This window comes from Vicugna pacos, chromosome 30, assembly GCF_048564905.1.
Source record: "Vicugna pacos chromosome 30, VicPac4, whole genome shotgun sequence".
In the NCBI taxonomy this organism is placed as follows: domain Eukaryota; kingdom Metazoa; phylum Chordata; class Mammalia; order Artiodactyla; family Camelidae; genus Vicugna; species Vicugna pacos.
Window position 1 is genome coordinate 13,182,344 of NC_133016.1, and position 11,546 is coordinate 13,193,889.

The 11,546-nt window shown below is 42.6% G+C and overlaps 1 long non-coding RNA gene across 1 annotated transcript; it reads right to left on the reverse strand.

Annotated features, from left to right (window-relative positions):
* Positions 1-2,625: 2,625 nt before the first annotated feature.
* Positions 2,626-6,891, reverse strand: LOC140690460 (uncharacterized). The gene is made up of 2 exons (XR_012065738.1): positions 6,812-6,891; positions 2,626-2,901 (listed from the first exon to the last, which is right to left on the reverse strand). It is a non-coding gene; the product is annotated as an uncharacterized lncRNA (long non-coding RNA).
* Positions 6,892-11,546: the final 4,655 nt, after the last annotated feature.

The following is an 11,546-nucleotide window of genomic DNA, read 5'->3' on the forward strand; positions in this document are numbered from 1 at the left end:
AGCAGGGTCACCCAACTTACAGCTGCCAACATGCAGTGTGAACTATAGATAGATAATTTATTGTAGCCACTGAAGTTTTGAGACTTGCCACACATCATTATTCATTATCAAAGCCAAAGCTGACCAGTATTTGGAAGCTCGGGGATTAACTGGTTACTTATAGTAAACCCAGCAATACATTTTAAAAGTCAGGATAGTTTACAGCAAGGAGACAGAGCAGCTAGACCACCGTATTGCTAGCTAAGGAAGCTCTATTGACCTTATTTACAAGTGAGGCACTTGAAATGTTATACAGTTATGTTTTTCTGCCTAAAAGAGGCAGAGTCATATTGGTTCTTTTAAATAATACCTTTGCATTCCTATTCATCTCCATTAACTCATTTAGTAAACTTTAAAAATCAAACACCGAATTCTTATTTCCTAGAAATTTGGAAGCATATTAATTGGTTTCCTATGGCCACTGTAACAAACCACCACACACTTGATGGCTTAACACAACAGAAATTTATTCTCTTACAGTTCTGGAGGCCAGAAGTCTGAAATCAGTAGCCCTGGGCTGACACCAACATGTAGGCGTCCCTTCCGCAGGCTCTAGAGGAGAAGCCATTGACATCCAGAGCTGTTCCTTCCGTTTCTCTGCTCACGGCCCCTCCCTCCTGCTTCCAATTTCTCTCTCTCTCTTTGTAGAGGTCATCACTCTGCCATCTTTCTTCTCTCTGTAGTCCAATCTCTCCCTGCCCACTTCTTATAAGGACACTTGTGGGGACATGTAGGGCCCACTCAGATAATCCAGGATAATCCCCTGGAAGACGGTCTCAGAAACCTTAGTTTAGTCACACCTGCGAACTCTCCTGCCAGATAAGCAGACATTCCCGGATTCCAGGGATCAGGACCAACCTAGTTATTTTTAGAGCCCGTTATTCAGCCAACCACAAGAAGCATGGTGCTTAATTTCAGTCTATGCTTTTCTGGATGCACAAATGCTCGATCATCTGAGTTCAATTTTTTTGGTAGAAAGGGAGTGATTTTTTTTTCCTCCTCACGTTGCACTTTTATTTGCCAGAGCAAGATAAATTATGCCCTTCGACTCTGTGATAGAAGCAATGAAACAGCTGCTTTAATTAACAATTTTGACAAGTTTATTGATCGTTTTTAAAACAATAATCTAAGTGACCTGAAAACTCTCTGCTTAATTTAGAAGGTGAAATGTGTCTTTCCTTTTTTGAAGTCCTTTACTTCACTAATAAAATTTTGAACGTGTGCTTCTAAGATGACTTTCTCTAGTTTTACTATCTGTATTTAAAAAGGGGAAGATTGAGGCAAGGTTATTAGACAACTAACAGTTGTAAGATTTCCCAAACAATGTTACAAAAACTTTCACCTGTGTGCTGGAGACGGGATGACATGGAGGAGGGGGCTCTGGGATTACACAGTTCCCAAAAGACTGGGAAAGAGAAGGATGATTTCACAGGCTGGAAATCCTCTTTAATTAATAGTGGCTTCACGCTCTATGAGTTAGTGCTGGGGATAAACCAAACCAACTCACACAACAGCAGGGAACAAACATGATAGATTTTCTGTATAATTTTTCCCATCTCTCACCTCCAAATACAACCTCCATGGTGCTCACTGCCACACTCCCCCCACCTCCACTCCTGCTTCCTTCCAGTGTTATGGGCTATCCTTTCAATGCCACTGATTATGTCATAATTTGATCCCAAACACAGACGACTCTTCCCCCTACTCTAGGTTCTGTCCCCAGCATCTCTAGAGCATACCCCAGTGAGTGTTTCAGTCTTATTAAATCAATGTTGTGGATGCTGGTGAGATACTGCTTTGCCTTGCCAAGGAGGGCAAGATTTAAGAGAACAAGATTAAAATACCAGAGAGAAAAAAAGTCAAAGTTTTGACCACATACCCTGTGGGCAAAATTGTGGGGAACAAAGACTTTCCCATATTGCTGGTGAGAATGCAAAATAATCCCTGTGGGGAAGAATGTGTCCATATCTGGCAAAAATCACACTGGTGCAGTAATTCAGTAATCCGACTTCTAAGACTAACATCACTAGCGAAATATGAAGTGACGTGCATTCGAAATATCAGAAGGTTGGAAGTAACCCCAGATGTCCATCAATAGAGAAGTGGTTGAATCAGCTGCTGATCCATCCACACAATGAAGAACTAGGAAGTTGTAAAAATAAATGAGCATGCTCTCTCTGTACCGATACGGAGTATCTCAAAGATATATTGTCTCATTAAAAGAAAAAGGAAGCAAAGTGCAGAATCATGTTTCTCCTGGGCTACCATTTGGATACAAATAGGAAAACATGCCTGAATCCAGAAACACAGACAATATCACCAGGGTTCTGGCACTTGGCTCTGCCTGCCTGTGTTTGGCTTCATTCTGCAGCCTGGTTCTTGCTGTACAATAGGTGAGAAGACTGCTTGCAGCCCAGGCTATTCTGTCAAACCAAGGTAGGTCCAGCCTGGGTCACTGCCCCACCCCAAGGCAAGGGGGAGGGGAGGACTGAGTGGAGAAGTTGCCAGCACCCCCAGAACCACATGGCATGAGAACGGCAAGGACCCCAAATGAAATGGGGCTATTGAACACACAAGGACAAAAGATGCCCATGCAGTTTCAGTCCTTTAAGAATGAGATGATGGGAAGAGACAGTCTCAGAGTTTGTCCAGATTTCAGAATTCTATGAAATATGTGAGATGTAGCTATTGGAAGCCCTCTTCTCTGGGGTATCAGATGGACGTAGCTGTAAGCATTTTGTCAAACTTCCTATCCCAAAACTCAGAGCACTTTATTGAATCCATGTTCGAGTTGTGTCATGGTCTGCTTCTGGTTTCTCCACTTCACCTACTAGATTTTTCAGGGAATTTGAAGTCTGTCACCTGGAAACAAAGCAGGAGTTTAGAAATTGAATTCCGGACTGTAAAAGGGAAATAAAATCACCAGGACTCGCGTCCTGTGCTAGGACAAAACAGCTTTGGTGTCATGTTTCACGCCCAGAGAACTCTCCCTTTGCTCCCAGGCAGCGTGGATGCCTCTGGACTCCTCTGGGGCCAGCCGTAATGGCGATCTGCGAGGAAAGGCCGGGTGTTACTGATTGAAAGGAGGCTAATGACCTCAGAAGCACTTTGGGACGAGCAGCGAGCCTTGTACACGCTGGCTGCCTGCCCAATCTTAGCATTTACAGAGACCGGCAGAGCATCCAAGTGAAAGCAAAATTTCTGGGCATCTGAAGGCTGTGATGGCCGAGAGACTCAGATTAGCTCGCACCTCCCCATCTGTTTCAGCAGGATGCCTTCTAAGACCACTCTTATTAACTACTCTCACGGAATTCCACAAAAACAATTTCTCTTCCTCTCTTTTCCTTTCTCCTAAAACCAAATATCTTCGGACCACAGGTAAAGAAATCTTCTGCTTCCCGTGGTTGAAGCAAAGCCTGGGGAAGTGGCCTTGTTACCTTCTGGTAGATAATTTCAGGAAGCCCTGCTAGCTAATGGCCACTCACTCTGCACAGTCCCCTGGATCTGCTCCGCAAAAAGCCTCATCTCCAATTATTATAACACAAACAAATCCCCTGTGCTCTTACAATAACAGAAGTTTCTCACAATCATGTAAACTCGAATTCTTTGTAAAAAAAAATCAGAAATCTTCTGTTATTTTATAGCATTGGCTACCCTTGGTTAAAACTGCAGCACATTAAAAGTCCATTCCGTTGTATTTTTTAGTTTATCATTAAAGTTTAATCCTGTAAAGTACTTCTTTGAGGCTTGTGGCATCCTACCCCTCTTCATTCTTGTTGCTGCCGTCCCCCGACCCCCCTCCCTCCACATGCCTGTGCTGGGTGGAGACTTCGGTGCCTGATGCACCATTAGTCCGTCTACCTCAATTCCTGGGCTATAATCCACCTAGGATATAATGAACACATTCAAAAATGTTCACCCAACTTCCCGGCTTCTCAGGTCCTGGACCTGCTCATTTCTAATAGCCTTCTCCTCTTGCCTACATCTTAGACATTCTCAACCCCGGACTGCTCCGACCTCAAAAATTGATGGTTTAAATACTGACTCTGAGCACAAACTCTCACGCCCCAATTTCAAGTCTCACCTGTCCTTTGTCATCATCAAGACCGTTATCCTCACTGCTGTCTTCTAGCTCTAAGACCTCTTGGTAGTCCACCACCCTCACTGTCTAGCTTAAAACTCAGTCTCTCATTTTCAGTCCCTTTCTTGCAGTTACTCCCAAATTGTATTTCCCTGTCTTCTGCTGTTTCTGTTTTATCCAAGCCTGAACCTGGGAAGCTGAAAATCATCGAAGAAAATACAGCAGTTTCTGCCCACAGTGAATTCATAGTCACCAACTCAACTGTGCCCTCGTGTTTCTGATGTCCCTTCTACTCCCTCTCTCTCAGTGGACAGCTTTGATTCCTGGTTCCTGGAGAAAACAGAAACCATTAAACAGACCCCCCACTACCACACCTAGAAACACCTCCTCGATCACAGCTGCATCCAACTCCTACATGGATAAGGGTCCATTCCCTTACTAGGGATCAGTCATCCCAAGGGGCCTGGACCCCAGCCCCTCCCCTCTTTCACCTGTTGAATCCTTTCCATCAGCATCTAATTTCTCTCCCAACCTAAAGAAAGACAGAAATGGGCTCCTCTGGACTCCACATCCCCTTCCAATTATCACCTTATCTCCAGCCTTCCCTCCTTCATCAAATGTCCACACGTGCTGCCTTCCCGTCCTCCCAGCCGTTCGTTTCTTTGTCCCTCCAGTCTGGTTCCCATCCTCAACACTCAATTGTTCTTCCTTAACATCAACAGAGATGCACATGCCACTTCAGCCGTGGAGAGTTTTTTGTCCTTATTTCACTTGTTCTCTTGATGGCATCTGCCAGAGGTCTCTTTTTCCCGCTGGAAACCTTCTGTTGTGTTTCCAGGATTCATGGGTGCCACACCCTCCCAGTCTCCCTTCCCTCCCTGGTGTCTCCTATTGAGTTTCCATCATGGGCTCTTTCTCAGCTGGCCAAAGTGTTCCCAAGGGACTCAGTGCCAGGCCCTATTATGTCTCCTGTGATCTTATTCTCTCCTCTGCTTTTAATTATTATCTCATCACCAAAAACTCTGAAAAAATACATCTCTGTCCCAAGCCTTTCACCTGAGTGAGTGGACATACCCAACTTACCACATAACTCCTCCTGGATGTCTCGAATTCAGTGTGTCCTAGATTGAACCTGTCACCTTCCTCCCACTCACCCACGACAATTTCAGTGTTCCACGACATGGCCCCCTCAAGCCACTGGCAGGATTCTGGCTGGGTTGTCAGTGATCTGACCTAGTGTGACGAGCTATTTGTTCTTGCCTTTCAGCTCCAGCATTAGAAAGGACATTGTATGAATGATTTATCATGTTATTATGAATGCTGCAAGTCTAGACAAACCATCCTTGTCTTTCTCTTAAAGCATAAACACAACCCTTTTCGTATTTTGCTCCAGGTCCTCTGAACTGGCCCTGTGCACACGCATACGTGTGTGCCTGCAGGTGTGTGTATTGTTTCTTTGCACATGAACAAGTGTGAAGATATAGGTAGCAGGCTGATGCATTTCCTAGATTCATAGTCTTAAAAGCTCATTTTGGGGTTTCCACGCTTACCCCACTCCCACCCCCATGCCATCCAGTTCCAGGATGATTGTGAAAATCTCAAAACAAACTTCATTTCTTGTTTTCTCCAGTTTGGCAAAAAGAGATATACCAAAGAGAGCTCAGGATCCAGGAGGAAAACTGTATCAGAACAAAATAAAACAAGGTGCAGGAATCAAGGGCCCAGGCATGAATTAAGACAGCACCTTCATAAGTCAGATAAAGACAAATATCATATGATACCACTTACATGTGGGATCTAGAAAAAAGGACACAAATGAACTTATTTACAAGACAGAAACAGGCTGACAGACATAGATAACAAATTTATGGTTACCAGAGAGGAAAGGCCAGGGGAGGGATAAATTAGGAGTTTGGGATTAGCAGATACAAACTACTATATACAGAACAGATAAACAACAAGGTCCTACTGTGTAGCACAGGAAACTATATTCAATAGCTTGTAATAACCTATAATGAAAAAGAATACAAAAAAGAATATATATGTATAATTGAACCACTATGCTATACACCAGAAACTAACACAACATTGTAAATCAACTATAGTTCTGATAAAAAAAAAAGATAGCACCTTCAATGTCCCTCTTCTTGCCTACTCAGAATATAAAGCATTCCTGCTCTGAGCTGAATTTTCTGATTGCTCTCACACTCACTGTGTTTAAACAAACTCATGGAATGTGATGCATCACTCCTATACTGAGGCAAGTAAGGGGAATGTTTCTGTTGTGAATATAAAATCATATAGTAGTCAGATTCCCCAGCCAGGATGAAATGAATGACCGTATTAGTTAATGAAATCATTTGATTAAAAAGCAACAACCAAAACTGAGCTGCCTGGAAAATATCATCCATTCGGGGTGAGTCGTCTCCGAGGAACGCCGTGGGACTTCTAGTAAACAGAACTTTATTTTAATTAGCCGATCAAAATAAAAAAACAATAAAATAAGACTTCTGCATGGGAAAGAGTAATGGATTTAGTGTTTTTTGGTGTAGAAAAAAGGGACAGGGCTAAGCCAATTAGGATGAGAAGCCACAGTTACAGAGCATAGCTGAGCCTCGATCATTTCTTTTATTATCTCCTTATCCTGGAAAATGGACTTTGGAAAGCTTTTTAACGTAACCTGTTACAAACCTGGCTTCCATCGTAAAAGACTTGGCTGGACCTCGGTCAATCTGCTTGTTTATGACCTGTTCAGATGGAGGCTACTGGAGGACACAGGGAACTGAAATATTTCCATGACAACCGTTTTTAATAAAGGGAAGGAAACGCTAGAATTCTTTTTTATGACCAAACTGTTCTGAAATAAATAATTGGTCCATAAAGGTTATTCAAGAGTTTTTTTTACCCAAACAATGTTCCGATGATTAGTTAAAAATTGAAGAGTAATATCCAGGACTCTTGGCTCCTACTTAAATACACGTATCATGTAATAACTCTTCTATCCATTCTCCTGCAGGAAACACAGATTACAATAATCATGTCATGTAGGGGTCGTTTTAACATTAATGAGCTCATGACTGTAAAGTGTGCTTTGAGGTAGTACAATGAAAAATACTATATAATGTATAGTGTCATTATCACAGTTCTGTAAAAAATAAAAATCAAATGTACTTTGCCCCCTTTAAGCCCGAAATTTATGAGCTTTCAACATTACTTCTAAAATGTTTCATTTTGGCCTCTGTAAGTTCCTTTTAAAGGGATTTTATCAATGTCTCCTCAATCCTTTAAGAAACACACACACACAACCTGTCAGCCACAAGATACAACACACACGTTTCCTGAGCCTTCCAGGGAAGTGATCCAAATCCTTGCTCTGATTACATTTCTTGCCTTCACTCCCATTTTTCAGTGATGTAGAACATGAGACCACATCTGCGACCATGAATTCTTCAACACAGTTCCAAAACTTGACTTTCTGGTTCATTAAATATTCAGATAAGCAGAAAGACTTCATGTAAAGTACTTGGATTCTTAATTTTCTAAAAATGAGAATTCAAGAGAAATTCATAACCAATTCATACTCTATAACAAATACCTTTTGCATTGACAATTCAGAAGGTACTCTCAGGGTCATAATTAATGTTAATTATCTTCATATTCCATTATGGACTTCCAGATAAGATGCAGAGTAAAAGGAGATTCACTCTGTCTTTTTTTTTTTTTTGGTAAATCTTTTTTATTTATCTCAGTATCAAATAAAGACTCTATCCATAGGGGATGTAGTGAGTGTTTTTGGTAGAAAATAATAGTAGCAATGGATGAAGGTGGTCAAAGGTACCAACTTCCAGTTCTAAAGTAAGTCCTGGGGATAAAATTGGTGACCATAGTTAATAACACTGTATTGTATATTTTAAAGTTGAGAACAGATCTTAAAAGTTCTCATCACAAGAAAGAAAATTGTAACTATGCGTGGTGATGGATGTTAACCAGACTTATTTGGCCATCATTTCACAATATATGCAATACTGAATCATTATGTTGTACACCTGGAACTAATACAATGGTGTTATGTTATAATGTCAATGACTATGTCTCAAAAAATAAAATAGTAGCTGCAACCATCCTGCACAGTAGGTAGTATTTTACAGATAAGGAAGGAGGCTCAGAGAAATAAAGGAGCTAGCTCAAGGTCACACAGCGAGGAGTAGGGCCTAGGCAAGTCTGACTCAACACCACTTGTACGCAGTCTACACCGTGAAAGTTTGTCTCCACATCTACGCAGTAGAGGGACTACATTCAGTGCTGCCCTCCTTCCCCAACAGCTCATGGAGCTTATCCCCCAGGACAAGGCAGCACCTGCCCTCTAGAAGTTCACGCTGGAGGATGAGTACCACAGTGTGCCCATCCAGAGCATCCCAATGTGGAGAGGTCTCCAGCCCTCCAGCACTGGGTTTGTCTGATTCTCACTTTCTTTTAGATTCCTTGGTAGGGCTGGTTCTTCTCTAATGGATGGTGATATTGTCACCCAGACATACAGCCCCCTCAGAGCTCCCCTACCTGAAGTCCTGCACTCGGTACCAACAACAACAGAATGCTCCAGAATCCATGCAGCACTTCATGGTCTCAGCAACAGCCCAGGTACCAGAGACCCTTAGTTTATCGCAGTCACAATCCCCAGGCCCAGCCTCCCGCCCACCGTCCTTGAACTCAGCCTGCTCAGAGATGAACTCGGTGGACCAGAGCTTAGAGCAGCACCTTACACTGTATCAGAGCCCAGAGATGTGTGTATGAAGGAACACTGCCCACAGACAGCAGGGAGAAAATGAATACAGTGTGGGAAGCTGGGGAGAAGCCCAGCAACGGGAAACAGGAAGTTGTCAGCGGCTAAGGAAACCCCTACGACATTGTCCATCCTGGCTCTTTGTAACTGGGGCAAAGACACGTCTTGGTGTGAATGAGTAAATAGTTCCTGTACGAAGACCAGGCTATTCATGAGCTTGCTTTTCCTGCACTTAAAGAAGTAATAATATAATGGAAGTTCTGAAGGAGAACCAGTGGGAGGGGAATCTGGACCCCACTGGCAACAAATATTTCTGTTCTGTAAACAGCTACTATTTTTTTGAAATTAAAAAAAAATCATTACATTCTTGAAAACTCAAACAAGTGTACTTTGGGAAGAGTGAGACCATTTAAGATCTTGACTCAACCGTACAGTGTAGGAAGTGTGGTCCCCATACTCACGGGGACAAGCAACCTCTAAATGGAGGAGCAGGTGCAGTGTGATCCGTGACTGGAGGCCAGGTGTGGGGGCTGTGTGACCCTGCTTACCTCATTTCACTTAATTTGTCAAATGTTTGTTGAGTGCCTGGTACTGGGGGTGGTTGTGCAGGCAACATACAGATGGATGGGATAAACTATTCCTCTCTGATGCCCAGTCTCCTCATTTCAGATGAGCTCCCCTCACCTATTCTAAAATTGTAGGATTTAAGGGTCCTTTATTTAAGACCAGAGAAAAGTTTAAAAGGTGTGTTCTCTTCATAAGTATTTATTGCATTCTGATACTTGACTAGAGATTCATCTAAACCTCGAATAAGCCTTGAAAGAATTTGGACCTTGGTTTTTCCATCTGTAAATTGGGGATAATAACATCTCTCCCATCATCAGCTGGGAAAATGCTTGTCACACCTAAGTGCCAGTAGGATTTCCTCCCTGATAACAAGAAACTAGGTCAGCAGTTGTCAGCTTTGGCAGCATGTGACAGTAACCTGGGGAGCCAAAAAAATACCAACACCAGGGCCCTACCTCCAGAATACTGATTTCATTCCATCAGGGGTAGGGTCTGGTCATCAGAACATTTCAAAATCCCTTAGGTTGTGCAGTTAAGGTGAGAGCACAGCTGTCAGTTCATTTTAAGGACGGTGAATTCTCATTCAGTTTGAATATGTTGATACCTCCATTTCAATTAGCATTTTTAAGTTATGCAAATAGCCACCAGCGTGCTCCTGCTTCCCTTCAGCTGTGATTGACGGCACGCTGGCAGCTGCCACTGCCGCCACAGGCTGGCTGACACAGCGTGGAGGGGCGTTGTTCCAGGAGGAACAAAACATGTTTTCATTCATACATTTTTTTTTTGCTTTGTGCTGCTTATTTCAGCTCAAATAACCACCACACATAGCTTCAAGGTAGAGTGTTATTCATTTTATAACATTATTTCTCCTTTTTCCTTTACACTATAAAATAAGAAAAGCTGGTCTGAAATGTGCCCAAGGACCAAACTCATTTCCACAACATCCGTGAACTGGGCAATACGATGGATAAGCCTCCATGGGAGCTGGTAATATGTAGTCATGGCAACATTTGAAATGATGATGAATAAGGTCCTTGCAAATGGAAATCAACCACAACCCAGACTTGTATGGGTATAGGACCTGTCTGAAGGCTAACACCCAGAACAGCTGCAGTCTTTCCAGCTGCACTGGGAGTGACCTGTGTTTTAGTCCTCACAAGCCCGGGAGGCGTGCATTTCCAGCCTAAGAAATGGAATCCCTTCCTCCTCTTCCTCAAGACACTCCGTCACTTTGCTCTGGTGACTTTTATAAAAGTGTGTAATCCATTTCATCAAGTGTAAATCAAATGGTGAAACCTGAAAGGCGGGTGAGGAGTCCCAAGCTCTTTCTATAAATGTGTGTACATTTTCTCTAGCTAAGTGCTAAAGTCACACCCTGGAGAATGAGAAGACTAACAGCACAGACACAGTGAAAAGCCCTTTTCTGCTGTTCATAAACACCGTGTCACACACATTTTCAGAAAGCAGAAAAGCTAAGACATCTACATACGCCCCCTTTCCAGATGATCCCTGGCCCCTATTTTTTTAGCCTATACTTTCTTGAAGTGGATTGTTTTCATGAGAGTAACCAAAAAAAAAAAAAATTGCAGCTAGCATGTATTGGGTTCTCACCACATGCTGGGCTCCATACTAAGTGCTTTATTTAATATACAAAGTCGGTACCACTGTTATCTCCATTTCACAGAAGAGGAAACTGAGATGCAAGGTCAGGATCTTCACACCTGACCTGAGTCTAAAGCTTATATGCTTAGCCAGAGTTAGGAATTATCCATTAAGCCCCCTTTCCACCTAAGGAGGGTCCACATTCCATTTGTACTCTCTAAAAAATGTAGAAATACACATCTGTTTGTTCAGCAAATGTTCAGTAAGTGCCTAATACGTGGCACGTCATATGCTAGAAACGGGGGATACAGAGTTGAGTGACAGATGGCCCCTCCTTCTTAAGGATAAGTCTAGCTGGGGAGACGGATGTCACCGAATATCTACGGAAATCATTATTTAATTTCAGCTGTGACAAAAGGCCAAGAAGGGCAATAGAGTGAGAACAGCTCACGTTGAATTAGAATTGATTTTCTCAGC